Here is a 19,852-nt window from a genome sequence, read left to right as displayed (position 1 = left end):
TCATCGGGAAAGCTATCATCAATAGGTTGTGGGTCATCAAGAACGTTCTCCAAACTAGACAAATTATCTGCTACTAGGTTATCAGCACCCTTCCTGTCGACAACGTGCAAATCAAATTCTTGTAGCAAGAGAACCCATCTGATAAGTCTAGGTTTAGCGTCTTTCTTCTCCATGAGGCACTTAATGGAAGCATAATCAGTGTGAATAGTGACTTTGGAATCAACTATGTAAGACCTGAACTTTTCACATGCAAACATGACTGCTAAAAATTCCTTTTGCGTAGTAGCATAGTTTCTTTGGGCACTGTCTAAAGTTTTACTAGCATAGTGAATAAAATTCAACTTCTTATCAACTCTTTGCCCTAGGACAACACCAACAGTATAATCGCTAGCATCACACATGATTTCAAAAGGCAAGTTCCAATCAGGTGGTTGAACAATAGGTGAAGTTATCAAAGCCCTCTTAAGTATTTCGAAGGCTTCCTCACAATCATCGTCAAAAACGAAAGGAATATCCTTTTGCAAGAGATTGGTAAGAGGCCTAGAAATCTTAGAGAAGTCTTTAATGAACCTTCTATAGAAACCAGCATGACAAAGGAAACTCTTATACCTTTGATATCTGCGGGGTATGGCATTTTCTCAATTGCATCAACCTTAGCCTTATCAACTTCAATACCTCTTTCAGACATTTTATGTCCTAAGACGATGCCTTTATTGACCATAAAGTGGCACTTCTCCCAATTCAAGACAGGATTGGTGTCTTTACATCTTTGCAAGACTCGATCAAGGTTGCTGGGGCAATCATCAAAAGAAGACCCGTAAACAGAAAAGTCATGCATGAAAACCTCAACAATCTTTTCACAAAAGTGAGAGAATATAGTCATCATACATCTTTGAAAGGTGGCAGGTGCATTACATAAGCCAAAAGGCATACGTCTATAAGTAAAGGTACCGAAAGGGCAGGTGAAAGTGGTTTTCTCCTGATCAGATTGTGCAACTGGTATTTGGGAGAAACCAGAATAACCATCTAGAAAGCAGAAGTGTGTGTGTTTAGACAGCCTTTCTAGCATTTGGTCGATAAACGGTAAAGGGTAATGATCTTTCCTAGTGGCTTTATTCAATTTCCTAAAATCGATCACCATCCTATAGCCAGTAATAGTCCTCTGCGGGATCAATTCATCCTTATCATTTGGGACAACGGTAATGCCTCCCATCTTATGGACGCAATGCACCGGACTCACCCAATCGCTATGACCAACATGATAAATAATACCTGCCTCGAGGAGCTTTAGTATTTCTTTTCTTACCACTTCTTTCATCTTAGGATTCAATCTCCTTTGATGATTAGCAACTGGTTTGGAATCAGGATCTGTTTTAATCTTGTGCTGGCATAGAGTGGGACTAATGCCCTTAAGATCATCAAGAGTATATCCAATAGCAGCATGGTGCTTCCTGAGAGTTTTTAGTAGCTTCTTTTCTTCATGCTCTGAGAGGCTAGCACTAATAATAATAGGATATATCTCTTTTTTCATCAAGATAAGCATACTTAAGAGTATCACGCAACTGTTTAAGCTCGAACACAGGATCACCCTTTGGTGGGGGTGGATCCCCAAGCAGTTCAACATGCAGATTATTCTTAAGGATAGGATATTGTTCTAAGAAAACTCTATCTATCTCACCCCTTTCATCCATATGCATATCATTTTCATGCTCAAGAAAGTATTGCTCTAAGGGATCAGTAGGAGGCACAACAATAGATGGTAAGGCAATAGTTTCATCCTTACTAGGCAACTCCTTTTCATGAGGTTTTCTACCAAACTTGGAGAAATTGAACTCATGTGACACACCTTCAAAGCCAACAGTGACAGTTTGCTTCTCACAATCAATATGAGCATTGAAGGTATTGAGGAAGGGTCTGCCAAATATGATGGGACAAAAGCTATCCTGGGTGGCAGCAAGAACGAGGAAATCAGTATGATACTTCGTTTTACCACACAAGACTTCAACATCCCTAACAATTCCTATAGGGCAGATAGTATCTCTATTGGCAAGATGAATAGTGACATCAATAGGCTCTATCTCAATAGGTGCAATCTCATCTTTGTTTTCATCATATAAGGATTGAGGTATTGCACTAACACTAGCACCCACGTCACATAAACCATGATGGCAATGATCTCCTATCTTAACAGAAACAACATGCGTGCCAACAACATGCCTATGTTTGTATCTAGCGTGAGGTTTAGCAATTCTAGCCGCATCTTCACAGAAGTGAATACTATGTCCCTCAACATCGTCGGACAAAAGATCTTTGATAATAGCAATGCTGGGTTCAACTCTAATTTTCTCAGGGGGTGTAGGTGTTCTAATGTAGCCTCTACATATCACAGTTGAAGCTTTAGAATGATCCTTTATCCTAACATGGAAATGTGGTTTCTCAATGTAAGCATTGGGAACAACAGGATCATTATAGGCAATGACTCTCTCTTCAACTGGATTAGGTTTAACTACATTGAATTCTAAAGGAGGATGGTATTTAAACCACTTCTCTTTGGGGAGATCAACATGAGCAGCAAATGATTCACACAATGAAGATACCATCTCAGAGTCAAGTCCATACTTAGCGCTAAAGTCACAAAAAGTATTTGTTTCAACAAAGGATTTAACGCAATCAAACTGGAAATTCGTACCTGACTCCTTACCTTCTTCAAGCTCCCAATCTTCAGAGTTGCGTTTAATTCTCTCCAATAAATTCCATTTGAAGTCAATATCTCTCTTCATAAAAGAACGTACATGAAGTATCAAGCATGGTGCGATCATCATGAGAAAGCCGAGCATAAAAGTTCTGAATGATAATTTCACCCGAGAGCTCATGATTGGGGCATGAATACAACATTGATTTAAGCCTCCCCCAAGCTTGAGCGATGCTTTCTCTGTCACGAGGCCAAAAATTATAAATATAATTCCGATCACGATGTACTAAATGCATAGGATAAAACTTTTGATGAAATTCCAATTTCAACCGATTGTAGTCACATGATCCAGTATCATCACATAGCCTATACCATGTCAACGCCTTATCCTTCAAAGATAAAGGAAAGACCTTCTTCTTGACCTCATCCTCGGGAAAACCTGCAAGCTTAAATAAACCACAAACCTCATCTACATAGATTAGATGCAAGTCTGGATGTGATGTTCCATCTCCTGTAAAAGGATTAGCCATCAGTTTCTCAAGCATACCCGAAGGAAATTCAAAGCAAATATTTTTAGTAGGTGCAGCAGGTTGAGGAGCAACTCTTTGTTCTTCTGTTCGAGGTGAAGATACCCCGAACAAGCCCCTCAAAGGATTAGTATCCATAGTGACAAGTGACAATAAATTTCAGCACACTATATGAATGTTTCCTTACCAAGTTCCACTTACCAAAGGCGCTTCACTCCCCGGCAACGGCGCCAGAAAAGAGTCTTGATGACCCACAAGTATAGGGGATCAATCGTATTTCTTTTTATAAGTAAGAGTGTCGAACCCAACGAGGAGCAGAAGAATCTGACAAGTGGTTTTCAGCAAGGTAATATCTGCAAGCACTGAAATTATCGGTAACAAGTGATTGTATGGTGAGATGATTCGTAGCGAGCAACAAGTAACAAAAGTAGCAACGGTGCAGCAAAGTGTCCCAATCCCTTTTATAGCAAGGGACAAGCCTGGACAAAGTCTTATAGGAGGAAAAACGCTCCCGAGGACACACGTGAATATCTGTCATGCTAGTTTTCATCATGTTCATATAATTCACGTTCGTTACTTTGATAGTTTGATATGTGGGTGGACCGACGCTTGGGTACTGCCCTTACTTGGACAAGCATCCCACTTATGATTAACCCCTCTCGCAAGCATCCGCAACTACGAATGAAGAATTAAGACAAAGTCTAACCATAGCATTAAACTAGTGGATCCAAATCAGCCCCTTACGAAGCAACGCATAAACTAGGGTTTAAGCTTCTGTCACTCTAGCAAACCATCATCTACTTATTACTTCCCAATGCCTTCCTCTAGGACCAAATAATGGTGAAGTGTTATGTAGTCAACGTTCACATAACACCACTAGAGGAAAAACAACATACAACACATCAAAATATCGAACGAATACCAAATTCACATGACTACTATTAGCATGACTTATTCCATGTCCTCAGGAACAAAAGTAACTACTCACAAAGCATAATCATATTCATGGACAAAGAGGTAATGAGTATCATCAAGGATCTGAACATAAATTCTTCCACCAAATAATACAACTAGCATTAACTACAAGGAGTAATTAACACTACTAGCAACCTTACAAGTACGAATCGGAGTCGTGAGATGGAGATTGGTTACAAGTGATGAACTACGGTTTGGAGATGAGATGGTGCTGATGAAGATGTCGATGGTGACGAGTCCCCTCCGATGAGAGGAGTGTTGGTGATGACGATGGTGACGATTTCCCCTCTGGGAGGGAAGTTTCCCCGGCAGGATCGTCCTACCGGAGCTCTAGATTGGTTCTGCTCAAGTTCCGCCTCGTGGCGGCGGCGAATCCACGAAAAAGCTCCCTTCTGATTTTTTTTCAGACAAAACCCTTCATATAGCAAAAGGTGAGCGCCAGAGGGGCAACATGGTGCCCACAAGCCCCCAGCCCCGGCCAGGGGGGTAGGCCGGGCCTGGCAGGCTTGTGGCCTCCAGGTGGCGCCCCTCTGGTACTTCTTCCACCTAGTATTTTTTATATATTCCCAAAAAATTCCACGTTGATTTTCACGGATTTTGTATTGCGCAGAATAGGCATCTCAGACTTGCTCCTTTTTCAGGCCAGAATTCCAGCAGTCGACATTCTCCCTCTTCATGTAAACCTTGCAAAATAAGAGATAAAAGGCATAAGTATTGTACCGTGAAGTGAAATAACAGCCAAAAAAAAAGCGATAAATATCAACATGAAAGCATGATGCAAAATGGACGTATCAGTATATAACGCGGTTGATGTAGTGGAACATCTTCACGATCCTAACCGCAGCCCGTCCCGGATCTCATCTCGATCCGTCCGGCGATCTCAACACGATCCTTCCCGATCAAGCGCAGAACAGACGACACCTCCGGGTTCAGCACATGTACGGCTCGATCATGTCTCCTCCTTCTTGATCCAGCAAGAGAGGAAGGAGAAGTAGATGGGATCTCAACCAGCACGACGACATGGTGGAGATGATGGTGGGGGCAGTGATGACCCACAAGTATAGGGGATCAATCGTAGTCCTTTCGATAAGTAAGAGTGTCGAACCCAACGAGGAGCAGAAGGATCTGACAAGTGGTTTTCAGCAAGGTAAAATCTGCAGGCACTGAAATTGTCGGTAACAACTGATTGTGTTGTGAGATGATTCGTAGCAAGCAACAAGTAACAACAGTAGCAACGGTGCAGCAAAGTGGCCCAATCCCTTTTGTAGCAAGGGAAAAGCCTGGACAAAGTCTTATAGGAGGAAAAACGCTCCGAGGACACACGACAATTTCTGTCATGCTAGTTTTCATCATGTTCATATGATTCGCATTCGTTACTTTGATATTTTGATATGTGGGTGGATCGGCGCTTGGGTACTGCCCTTACTTGGACAAGCATCCCACTTATAGTTAACCCCTCTCGCAAGCATCCGCAACTACGAAAGAAGAATTAAGACAAAGTCTAACCATAGCATTAAACTAGTGGATCCAAATCAGCCCCTTACGAAGCAACGCATAAACTAGAGTTTAAGCTTATGTCACTCTAGCAACCCATCATCTACTTACTACTTCCCAATGCCTTCCTCTAGGCCCAAATAATGGTGAAGTGTTATGTAGTCGACGTTCACATAACACCACTAGAGGAAAAAACATGCAACACATCAAAATACCGAACGAATACCAAATTCACATGACTATGATTAGCATGACTTATCCCATGTCCTCAGGAACAAAAGTAACTACTCACAAAGCATAATCATATTCATGACCAGAGAGGTAATGAGTAGCATCAAGGATCTGAACATAAACTCTTCCACCAAGTAATCCAACTAGCATCAACTACAAAGAGTAATCAACACTACTAGCAACCTTACAGGTACCAATCGGAGTCGCGACACGGATATTGGTTACAAGTGATGAACTAGGGTTTGGAGATGAGATGGCGCTGTTGAAGATGTTGATGGTGACGAGTCCCCTCCGATGAGAGGAGTGTTGGTGATGACGATGGCAACGATTTCCCCCTCCGGGAGGGAAGTTTCCCCGGCAGGATCGTCCTGCCGGAGCTCTAGATTGGTTCTGCTCAAGTTCCGCCTCGTGGCGGAGGCGAATCCACGAAAAAGCTCCTCCTTGATTTTTTTTCTGGACGAAACCCTTCATATAGCAGAAGAGGGGGGCTAGTCGGTCAGTAGGCTGCCCACAAGCGCTCATGGCACGGCGAGGGGGTGGCCGCACCAAGCAGGCTTGTGGCCACCTGCTGGCGCCCCTCTGGCGCTTCTTCGGCCCAGTATTTTTTATAAATCCGGAAAAAAAATCCTCGTTGATTTTTACGGTGTATCTCAACTTTGCTCCTTTTTTAGGCTAGAATTCCAGCTGCCTGCATTCTCCCTCTTTATGTAAATCTTGCAAAATAAGAGAGAAAAGGCATAAGAATTGTACCTTGAAGTGAAATAACAGCCCAAGAAGCGATAAATATCAACATGAAAATATGATGCAAAATGGACGTATCAACTCCCCCAAGATTAGATCTCGCTTGTCCTCAAGCGAAAGCCTAGCTCAATAAATATGTCCACATGTTTAGGGAAAGAGGTGTCGACAAAACAAGATACGAACATGCATGCATCATGATCATGATCAGAACAACAATACCAACATATAATCTCTCATGCTAAAGTGATAATTCCTTCACAAAGTAAAGCATGGATCAAGAACCTTACCGAGAAGTAACAACCGGTAGCCTTTAGTCATTGAAGCAATTGCAATTTATCACAACATCAGCAAGAGTCAAATAAGAGCTTGTAAAGCAAATCCACATACTCAATCATTCTTTCGTTCTCTACAATTGCTACAACTCACGTGGTACTCATGAGATCAAAGTTTCAGTGGGACACAAAGAAAGATAGGGGCTTATAGTTTTGCCTCCCAACTGCTTATATACCTCAAGGGTAATGTCAACAATAATAATTCATGAATAATTACCTCCAAGTTGACATATGAATATAGATCTTTCCCAAGCATATGACGTTAGCCAAGATAAAGACGAAATAGGGAATTGGTGAAGATCACCATGACTCTTTCAAGGGCAAAAAGTAAAGGTACAAGATCGGCCCTTCACAGAGGGAAGCAGAGCTTGTCATGCGCTTTTGAGGTTTGGATGTGTGTCCTCTTAGTGCGGAGGAATGTCACTTTATATTGCCTCCTGTGATAAAGAACTTTATTATGCAGTCTGTCGCTTTTATGTCTTCCTCATCACAGGTTCGTACAAAGCTTATTTTCCACACACTAATAGATCATACATATTAGAGAGAATTTTTTATTGCTTGCACCAATGACAAATTACTTGAGGGATCTTATTCAATCCATAGGTAGGTATGGTGGACTCACATGGCAAAACTGGGTTGATGGTTCATGGATGCACAAGTAGTATCTCTACTTGGTGCGGGAGGTTTGGCTAATATGAGGTGGAAGCAATCGTCACATGCTAAGGGATCTCTAATCATATAACATTGATCGGAACCAAGCAAACACAATTCATTATGTTGTCCAACATCTACTTCTAGGCATGTAATAGTTTATTGAGTGTTCACAATCATAGATGGTGTCAGAGATGATATATTTATATGTGAACCTCTCCTTCTTTATCACTTCCTATTAATTGCAGCCATGACCAAGGTCTACGTTTGTCTATCCTCAACAAGTTTCAATCATCATTCTTTTTATATGTGAAGCCATCACTTCCCGTAAGATCATTACACGATCTTTCATGCTTTTGTTCTTTTCTCACTCTATTGATCATGGCAAGAGGCAAAGCCCTTCAACTAAGACACTCTTTATTATATGGCTCACGAGCTCGAATACATCGGGGGTGACACAAAGCAAAACTCAAGACTAAAAACACTAAGACTTTTAATCTACAAGATAAAAAGAAAACTGAAAAGGAAAACTAAAACAAAGGTAAAGGCAAAAGATGTGATGGTAATACGATACCGGGGAAACTCCCCCAAGCTTGGCACAAGCCAAGGGGATTGCCCATACCCATGTTTAGTTGTCTTCCTTTGGTGGTGATGGTGGAGGAGTTGTTACAACATGGGCTCGATCCTCCGTCTTCCAAGGCATAGGTGCTCCATCATGGAAATATGAACGAGTCTCCGGAATCCTCAAATCTGCAGCCAACCATATTGATTTAAATCTATACTCATACTCACAGTTTTGGTTCTGCAGGTCATAGATCTGGGCCTGGAGTTGATCAATCATGTCATAGAGCCTGGAGAGGTGCTTCCCAATGTCATTGGCATCAATCATGTGCTTGCTGGTGAACTCCGTGATCATCATGTGGTTGGCGTTGAGTCCACGCTCCACCATCCCTTGGCACTTGAAGACTTGTTGCTCCATTGCTTCGAGCCTCGTCTCCATGCTTCCGGTCTTCTTGGGCCCCTCAACATCACAGATGTGCAACATCCCCTCACGCTTCTCGATAGATTGAGGGTGTTGTAGCACCCCCGTGAGGTAAGGATTGATGACCTTCTCGAAGATCTTGTCCTTCGGAGCTTTTGGGGTAGTCATAGCGATCTAGATCTGCAACACAAACAGGCTCGAAACAAAAAACAGAGGAAATCTGCGTGATGCAGGGGTCAGACCAAACGGGAGTATATATAATGATTTTTTTCCACACCAGAAGGAGTACCCCGCATGAAAACGGAGTCCGTGAGGCGCACGAGGTGGCCAAAAGCCCTCCCGGCGTGGCCAGGGGGTGGGCCCGCGCCGGGCAGGCTTGTCGCCTCCTCGCGCATTTTCCGGACTACTTCCAATTTTTATATTTTTTCAAATATTCCAAAACGGAGAAAATTTCCTACTGGAAAAGTTTTGGACTCTGTTTTCTTACCGAATCACATACCTCTTCGTTTTCGGAGTCTGAAACAGGCTGATAAATATCCCTTAGGTATTCTTTCGGAGTTATGGTATTGATAATATTGCTTTCAACATTTATGGGAGTATCTGAGATATAATGCTTGATTCTCTGCCCATTTACCACTCTCGGACAATTACCTTCCGTGTTGTTGATCTTGATAGCACCGGAACGATATACTTCCTCAACAACATAGGGACCTTCCCATTTAGAGAGAAGCTTGCGTGCAAAGAATCTTAAACGAGAGTTATATAGCAAGACATAATCACCTACATTGAACTCACGCTTTTGTATCCTCTTATCATGCCACCACTTAACCTTTTCTTTGAACAACTTGGCATTCTCATATGCCTGAGTTCTCCATTCATCAAGCGAGCTAATATCAAATAACCTCTTCTCACCGGCAAGTTTGAAGTCAAAGTTGAGCTCTTTGATTGCCCAATAAGCTTTATGCTCTAGCTCAAGAGGTAAATGACATGCTTTACCGTACACCATTTTGTACGGAGACATGCCCATGGGATTCTTATAGGCAGTTCTATAAGCCCACAGTGCATCGTCGAGCTTCTGAGACCAATTCTTTCTAGACCTATTGACAGTCTTCTGCAGAATTAGTTTAATCTCTCTATTGCTTAGCTCTACTTGACCACTGGACTGAGGGTGATAGGGAGACGCAATTCTATGGTTGACATCGTACTTAGCAAGCTTTTTACGAAAGGCACCATGAATGAAATGTGAACCATCGTCGGTCATTAGATATCTAGGGACTCCAAATCTAGGGAAAATAACTTATTTAAGCATCCAGATAGAGGTGTTGTGATCAGCACTACTAGTGGGGATAGCTTCTACCCACTTAGTGACATAATTAACATCAACTAGGATATGAGTATACCCATTGGATTTTGGAAAAGGTCCCATATAATCAAAGCCCCAGACATCAAATGGTTCAATGACAAGTGAATAGTTCATAGGCATTTCCTGACGTTTACCGATATTACCTATTCTTTGACATTCGTCACAAGACAAGACAAACTTACGGGCATCCTTGAAGAGAGTGGGCCAATAGAAACCTGATTGCAATACCTTGTGTGTAGTTCTATCTCCCGCATGGTATCCTCCGTAGGCCTCGGAGTGACACTTCTGTAGGATCTGTCCATGTTCATGTTCCGGTACACAACGTCTAATAACACCATCTACTCCTTCCTTATAAAGGTGAGGATCATCCCAAAAGTAATGTCTCAAGTCAAAGAAGAATTTCTTCTTCTGCTGGTATGTGAAACTAGGTGGTATATGTTTGGCAACGATATAGTTTGCATAATCAGCATACCACGGTGCACTACGTGAAGCATTGATGACATTCAGTTGCTCACCGGAAAGCTATCATCAATAGGTTGTGGGTCATCAAGAACGTTCTCCAACCTAGACAAATTATCTGCTACTGGGTTATTAGCACCCTTCCTGTCGACAACGTGCAAATCAAATTCTTGTAGAAAGAGAACCCATCTGATAAGTCTAGGTTTAGCGTCTTTCTTCTCCATGAGGTACTTAATAGGAGCATGATCAGTGTGAATAGTGACCTTGGAATCAACTATGTAAGACCTGAACTTTTCATATGCAAACACGACTGCTAAAAATTCCTTTTCCGTAGTAGCTTAGTTTCTTTGGGCACTGTCTAGAGTTTTACTAGCGTAGTGAATAACATTCAACTTCTTATCAACTCTTTGCCCTAGGACAGCACCAACAGCATAATCACTAGCATCACACAAGATTTCAAAAGGCAAGTTCCAATGAGGTGGTTGAAAAATAGGTGCATTTATCAATGCCCTCTTAAGTATTTTGAAGGCTTCCTCACAATCATCGTCAAAAACAAAAGGAATATCCTTTTGCAAGATATTGGTAAGAGGCCTAGAAATCTTAGAGAAGTTTTAATGAACCTTCTATAGAAACCAGCATGACCAAGGGAACTTCTTATACCTTTGATATCTGTGGGGTATGGCATTTTTTCGATTGCATCAACCTTAGCCTTATCAACTTCAATACCTCTTTTAGAAATTTTATGTCCTAAGACGATGCCTTCGTTAACCATAAAGTGGCACTTCTCCCAATTCAAGACAAGATTGGTGTCTTTACATCTCTGTAAGACTCGATCAAGGTTGCTGAGGCAGTCATCAAAAGAAGACCCGTAAACGGAGAAGTCATCCATGAAAACCTCAACAATATTTTCACAAAAGTCAGAGAATATAGCCATCATGCATCTTTGAAAGGTGGCAGGTGCATTACATAAGCCAAAAGGCATACGCCTATAAGCAAAGGTACCGAAAGGGCAGGTGAAAGTGGTTTTCTCCTCATCAGATTGTGCAACTGGTATTTGGGAGAAACCAGAATAACCGTCTAGAAAGCAGAAGTGTGTGTGTTTAGACAGTCTTTCTAGCATTTGGTCGATAAAAGGCAAAGGGTAATGATCTTTCCTAGTGGCTTTATTCAATTTCCTAAAATCGATCACCATCCTATAGCCTGTAATAATCCTCTGTGGGGTCAATTCATCCTTATCATTAGGGACAATGGTAATGCCTCCCTTCTTAGGGACGTAATGCACCGGACTCACCCAATCAGTATGAGCAACATGATAGATAATACCTTCTTCTAGGAGATTTAGTATTTCTTTTCTTACTACCTCTTTCATCTTAGGATTTAATCACCTTTGATGATTAGCAACTGGTTTGAAATGAGGATCAGTCTTAATCTTGTGCTGGCATAGAGTTGGACTAATGCCCTTATGATCGTCAAGAGTATATCCAATAGCAGCACGGTGCTTCCTTAGAGTTTTTAGTAACTTGTTTTCTTCATGCTCCGAGAGGCTAGCACTAATTATAACATGATATATCTCTTTTTCATCCAGATAAGCATACTTAAGAGTATCTGGCAACTGTTTAAGCTCGAACACAAGATCACCCTTTGGTGGGGGTGGATCCCCAAGCAGTTCAACATGCACATTATTCTTAAGGATAGGATATTGTTCTAAGACAACTATATCTATCTCATCCCTTTCATCCATATGCATATCATTTTCATGCTCAAGCAAGTATTGCTCTAAGGGATCAGTAGGAGGCACGACAATAGAAGCTAAGGCAATAGTTTCATTCTTACTAGGCAACTCCTTTTCATGAGGTTGTCTACCAAACTTGGAGAAATTGAACTCGTGTGACACACCTTCAAAGCCAATAGTGACAGTTTGCTTCTCACAATCAATATGAGCATTGACAGTATTTAGGAATGGTCTGCCAAATATAATGGGAGAAAACCTATCTTGATACTTCATTTTACCACACAAGACTTCAACATCCCTAACAATTCCCACATGGCAGATAGTATCTCTATTGGCAAGCTGAATAGTGACATCAATAGGTTCTATCTCAATAGGTGCAATCTCGTCTTTAATTTCATCATATAAGGATTGAGTTATTGCACTAACACTAGCACCCACGTCACATAAACCATGATAACAATGACCTCCTATCTTCACAGAAACAACAGGCGTGCCAACAACATGCCTATGTTTGTCTCTAGCGTGAGGTTTAGCTATCCTAGCAGCATTTTCACAAAAGTGAATATTATGTCCCTCAACATCGTTAGACAGAAGATCTTTGATAATAGCAATGCTAGGTTCAAGTCTAATTAGCTCAGGGGGTGTAGGTGTTCTAATGTAGCCTCTACATATCACAGTTGAAGCTTCATAATGATCCTTTATCCTAACAGGGAAAGGTGGTTTCTCAATGTAAGCACTGGGAACAACATGATCATTATAGGCAATGACTCTCTCTTCAACTGGAGTGGGTTTAACTACATTGACTTCTAACGGAGGATGATCTGTAAACCACTTCTCTTTGGGGAGATTAATATGGGCAGCAAAGGATTCACACAATGAAGCTACTATCTCAGAGTCAAGTCCATACTTAGCGCTAAAGTCACAAAAAGTATTTGTTTCAACAAAGGATTTAACGCAATCAAAAGTAAAGTTCATACCTGACTCCTTACCTTCTTCAAGCTCCCAATCTTCAGAGTTGCGTTTAATTCTCTCCAATAAATTCCATTTGAAGTTAATATCTCTCTTCATAAAAGAACCGGTACAAGAAGTGTCGAGCATGGTGCGATCATCATGAGAAAGCCGAGCATAGATGTTCCGAATGATAATTTCTCTCGAGAGCTCATGATTGGGGCATGAATATAACATTGATTTAAGCCTCCCCCAAACTTGAGAGATGCTTTCTCTATCACGAGGCCAAAAATTATAAATATAGTTCTGATAACGATGTACTAAATGCATAGGATAATTTTTTTAATGAAATTCCAATTTCAACCGATTGTAGTCCCATGATCCAGTATCATCACATAGCCTATATCATGTCAACGCCTTATCCTTCAAATATAAAGGAAAGAACTTCTTATTGACCTCATCCTCGGGCAAACCTGCAAGCTTAAATAAACCACATACTTCATCTACATAGATTAGATGCAAGTGTGGATGTGATGTTCCATCTCCTGTAAAAGGATTAGCGAGCAGTTTCTCAAGCATACCCGAAGGAAATTCAATGCAAATATTTTCAGTATGTGCAGAAGGTTGAGGAGCAACTCTTTGTGCTTCCGTTTGAGGTAAAGATACCCCGAACAAGCCCCTCAATGGATTAGTATCCATAGTGACAAGTGACAATAAATTTCAGCACACTATATGAATGTTTCCTTACCAAGTTCCACTTACCAAAGGCGCTTCACTCCCCGGCAACGGCGCCAGAAAAGAGTATTGATGACCCACAAGTATAGGGGATCAATCGTAGTCCTTTCGATAAGTAAGAGTGTCGAACCCAACGAGGAGCAGAAGGATCTGACAAGTGGTTTTCAGCAAGGTAAAATCTGCAGGCACTGAAATTGTCGGTAACAAGTGATTGTGTGGTGAGATGATTCGTAGCAAGCAACAAGTAACAAAAGTAGCAACGGTGCAGAAAAGTGGACCAATCCCTTTTGTAGCAAGGGACAAGCCTGGACAAAGTCTTATAGGAGGAAAAACGCTCCCGAAGACACAAGGGAATTTCTGTCATGCTAGTTTTCATCATGTTCATATGATTCGCGATCATTACTTTGATAGTTTGATATGTGGGTGGATCGGCGCTTGGGTACTGCCCTTACTTGGACAAGCATCCCACTTATGATTAACCCCTCTCGCACGCATCCGCAACTACGAAAGAAGAATTAAGACAAAGTCTAACCATAGCATTAAACTAGCGGATCCAAATCAGCCCCTTACGAAGCAACGCATAAACTAGGGTTTCAGCTTCTGTCACTCTAGCAACCCATCATCTACTTACTACTTCCCAATGCCTTCCTCTAGGCCCAAATAATGGTGAAGTGTTATTTAGTCGACATTCACATAACACCACTAGAGGAAAAACAACATGCAACACATCAAAATACCGAACGAATACCAAATTCACATGACTATTATTAGCATGACTTATCCCATGTCCTCAGGAACAAAAGTAACTACTCACAAAGCATAATCATATTCATGACCAGAGAGGTAATGAGTAGCATCAAGGATCTGAACATAAACTCTTCCACCAAGTAATCCAACTAGCATCAACTACAAAGAGTAATCAACACTACTAGCAACCTTACAAGTACCAATCGGAGTCGCGAGATGGAGATTGGTTACAGGTGATGAACTAGGGTTTGAAGATGAGATGGTTCTGATGAAGATGTTTATGGTGACGAGTCCCCTCCGATGAGAGGAGTGTTGGTGATGACGATGGCGATGATTTCCCCCTCGGGAGGGAAGTTTCCGTGACAGGATTGTCCTGCCGGAGCTCTAGATTGGTTCTGCTCAAGTTCCGCCTCGTGGCGGTGGCGAATCCACGAAAAAGCTCCTCCTTGATTTTTTTCTGGACGAAACCCTTCATATAGCAGAAGAGGGGGCCAGTGGGCCAGAAGGCTGCCCACAAGCCCTCATGGCGCGGCCAGGGGGTGGCCGCGCCAAGCAGGCCAGAATTCCAGCTGCCGGCATTCTCCCTCTTCATGTAAACCTTGCAAAATAAGAGAGAAAAGGCATAAGAATTGTACCGTGAAGTGAAATAACAGACCAAGAAGCGATAAATATCAACATGAAAACATGATGCAAAATGGATGTATCAGGCACTGCTAGTAGGGCTTCGCCAAGCGCTACCGGAACCGATCTGAGGAGAAAACAGAGTTATGAGAGAGGTAGGGCTGCCACTGGGGCGTGGGAATTGATGTGTTCAGCCCCTCCCTCTTTCCCCACTATATATAGGAGGCTAGGAGGAGGGTTGGGTCGCAGCCCTAGCCCCTCCTCCAAGGAGGGGGCGTGGGCCTAGGGAGGTTTAATTTCCTCCCTCCCCAAGGCACCTACGAGGTGCCTTCCCCTTTAGGGATTCTTCCCTCCCAACCGTATGGGCCCTTGGGGCTGGCCCAACAAGGCTTGGACGCCACTTACAGCCCATGCACATCCTAGGGGCTGCAGGGACCCTTCCGAACTCCTTCGAAACCCTATGGAACCTTCTAGAAGCTTCTCAATACAATACTGATAAAACCCGAAACTTTTCCGGTAACCAAAATAGGACTTCCCATATATAAATCTTTATCTACAGACCATTCCGGAGCTCCTCGGGACGTCCATGATCTCATCCGGGACTCCGAACAACATTCTGTCACCAACATACATATCCCAATACTGCTCTAGCGTCACCGAACGTTAAGTGTGCAGACCTTGCGGGTTCGAGAACTATGCAGACATGGTCGTTACACCTCTATGGTCAATAACCAATAGCGGGACCGGGATGCCCATATTGGTTCCTACATATTCTATGAAGATCTTTATCGATCGAACCACGATGTCAAGGATTCAATCAATTCCGCATGCAATTCCCTTTACCCATCGGTATGTTACTTGCCCGAGATTCGATCGTCGGTATCTCCATACCTAGTTCAATCTCGTTACTGACAAGTCTCTTTACTCGTTCCGTAATACAAGATCCCATGACTAACTCCTTAGTCACATTGCTTGCAAGGCTTATTGTGATGTTATATTACCGAGTGGGCCTCGAGATACCTTTGCGTCACACGGAGTGACAAATCCCAGTCTTGATCCATGCCAACCCAACAGACACCTTCGGAGATACCTGTAGAGCACCTTTATAGTCACCCAGTTACGTTGCGACATTTGATACACACAAGGTATTCCTCCGGTGTCCGGGATTTGCACGATCTCATGGTCATAGGAATATATACATTAGCATGAAGAAAACAGTAGGAATAAACTGACACAATCATATGCTATGTTCATAGTTTGGATCTTGACCATCACATCATTCTTGTAATGATGTGATCCCGTTATGAAGTGACAACACTTGTCTATGGCTAGGAAACCTTGACCATCTTTGATCAACGAGCTAGTCAACTAGAGGATCACTAGGGACAATGTGTTTTCTATGTATCCACACATGTATTTGAATTTCCAATCAATACAATTCTAGCATGGATAATAAACGATTATCATGAACAAGGAAATATAATAATAACAAATTTATTATTGCCTCTAGGGCATATTTCCAACAGTCTCCCACTTGCACTAGAGTCAATAATCTAGTTCACATCAGTATGTGATTGTAATGAATCTAACACCCATACAGTTGTGGGGTTCGATCATGTCTTGCTTGTGAGACAGGTTTTTGGTCAACAGGTCGGAACCTTTCAGATCCGTGTGTGTTTTATAAATCTCTATTTCCATCCTATAGATGCTGCTACCACGCGCCATTTGGAACCATTCCAAATGATTGCTCCACTATACGAATCTGGTTTACTTCTCAAAGTCATCTGAATTAGTGTCAAAGCTTGCATCGACGTAATCCTTTACACGAACTCTTTTATCACCTCCATAATCGAGAAAAGTTCCTTAGTCCACTAGTTACTAAGGATAACCTTTGACCGTTGTCCAGCAATCCACTGCTGGATCACTTTCGTACCCCTTGATAGATTCATGGCAAGGCACACATCAGGTGCGGTACACAACATAGCATACTATAGAGCCAATGGCTAATGCATAGGGGATGACCTTCGTCCTTTCTCTTTCTTTTGTCGTGGCCGGACTTTGAGTTTTACTCAAATTCACAACTTACAACATAGCTAAGAACTCCTTCTTTGCTGATCTATTTTGAAGTCCTTCAAAAACTTGTCAAGGCATGCATTTCATTGAAAGTTATATTAAGTGTTTTGATCTATCTCTATAGATATTGATGCTCAATGTTCAAGTAGCTCTATCCAAGTTTTCCTTTGAAAAACTCCTTTCAAACAACCCTCTATGCTTTCCAGAAATTCTATATTATTTTCGATCAACAATATGTCAATCACACATTCTAATCAGAAATTCTATAGTGCTCCCACTCACTTATTTGGAAATACAAGTTTCTCATAAACTTTGTATAAAACCAAAAACTTTGATCATCTCATCAAAGCGTATATTCCAACTCCGAGATGGTTGCTCTAGTCCATAGAAGGACCGCTGGAGCTTGCATACTTGTTAGTATCCTTAGGATCGACAAAACATTCTGGTTGTATCACATACAACCTTTCCTCAAGGAAACCGTCGAGGAAACAATGTTTTGACATCCTATCTACAAGATTTCATAAATAATGCAGCAACTGCTAACATAATTCCAATAGAATTTTAGCATCACTACGAGTGAGAAAGTCTCATTATAGTCAAGTCTTTGAACTTGTCAGAAACATCTTTGCGACAAGTCGAGCTTTCTTAATGGTGACTTTTCCCCATCATCGTTTGTCTTCCTTTTAAAGATCCATCTATACTTAACAGTCTTACGACCATCAAGTAGTTCCTCCAAAGTCTACACTTTATTTTCATACATGGATCATCTCTCGGATTTCATGTCCTCCAGCCATTTGTTGAAATCCGGACCCACCATCGCTTCTCCATAGTTCGTAGGTTCATTGTTGTCGAACAACGTGACCTCCAAGACAGGGTTACCATACCGCTCTAGAGCAGTACATGACCTTGTCGACCTACTAGGTTTGTAGTAACTTGATCCGAAGCTTCATGATCACTATCATCAGCTTCCACTTCAATTGATGTAGGCACCACATGAACAACTTCATGCGCCCTGCTACACACTGGTTGAAGCGACGGTTCAATAACCTCATCAAGTTTCCACCATCCTCCCACCCAATTCTTTCGAGAGAAACCTTTTCTCGAGAAAGGACATGTTTCTAGAAACAAACACTTTGCTTCCGGATCTGAGATAGGAGATACGCCCAACTGTTGTGGGTATCCTATGAAGATGCATTTATCCGCTTTGGGTTCGAGCTTATAAGTGTGAAACTTTTTCACATAAGTATCGCTGCCCCAAACTTTTAAGAAATGACAGCTTAGGTTTTCCAAACCATAGTTCATACGGTGTCATCTCAACGGAATTACATGGTGCCATATTTAAAGTGAATGTGGTTGTCTCTAATGCCTAACCCAAAAAACGATAGTGGTAAATTGATAAGAGACATCATAGTATGCACCATATCCAATAGGGCGCGACTATGACGTTCGAACACACCATCACACTATGGTGTTCCAGGTGGCATTAGTTGTGAAATGTTTTCCACACTATTTTAATTGTGTACCAAACTCGCAACTCGGATATTCATCTCTACGATTATATCATAGACATTTTATCCTCTTGTCACGGCGATCTTCAACTTCACTCTAAAATTACTTGAACCTTTCAATAATTCAGACATGTGTTTCATCAAGCAAATATACTAGTATCTACTCAAATCATTTGTGAAGTAAGAACATAATGATATCCACTGCGTGCCTCAGCACTCATTGGACTGCATACATCAAAAAATGTATTACTTCCAATAAGTTATTTTCTTGTTCCATCTGACTGGAAAACGACGCCTTCAGTCATCTTGCCTATGTGGTATGATTTGCATGTCTCAAGTGATTCAAAATCAAGAGAGTCCAAACGATCCATCTCCATGGAGTTTCTTCATGCGTTTGTACCAATAGACATGGTTCACATGTCTCAAATCTTTCAAAAATGAGTGAGTCCAAAGATCCATCAACATGGAACTTCTTCATGCGTTTTATACCAATATGACTCAAGTGGCAGTGCCACAAGAAAGTGGTACTATCATTACTACTTTGTATCTTTTGGCTTCAATATTATGAACATGTGTATCACTACGATCGAGATTCATTAAACCAATCATATTAGGTGCAAGACCATTGAAGGTATTATTCAAATAAACAGAGTAACCATTATTCTCCTTAAATGAATAGCCGTATTGCGATAAACACAATCTAATCATGTCTATGCTCAACGCAAACACCAAATAACAATTATTTAGGTTTAACACTAATCCCGATAGTAGAGGGAGCGTGCGATGTTTGATCACATCAACCTTGGAAACACTTCCAACACATACCGTCACCTTGCCTTTAGCTAGTCTCCGTCTATTCCATAGCTTTTATTTCGAGTTACTAACACTTAGCAACCGGATCGATATCTAATACTGTGGTGCTACTAGGATTTCTAGTAAAGTACACATCAATATCATGTATATCCAATATACATTTGTCGACTTTGCCAACCTTCTCATCTACCAAGTATCTAGGGTAGTTCATCTTCAGTGACTGTTCCG

This window comes from Hordeum vulgare, chromosome 6H (genome assembly GCF_904849725.1).
Source record: "Hordeum vulgare subsp. vulgare chromosome 6H, MorexV3_pseudomolecules_assembly, whole genome shotgun sequence".
NCBI lineage: Eukaryota > Viridiplantae > Streptophyta > Magnoliopsida > Poales > Poaceae > Hordeum > Hordeum vulgare.
The sequence above is the reverse complement of the archived record's forward strand: the minus strand, read 5'-3'. Positions refer to the sequence as shown.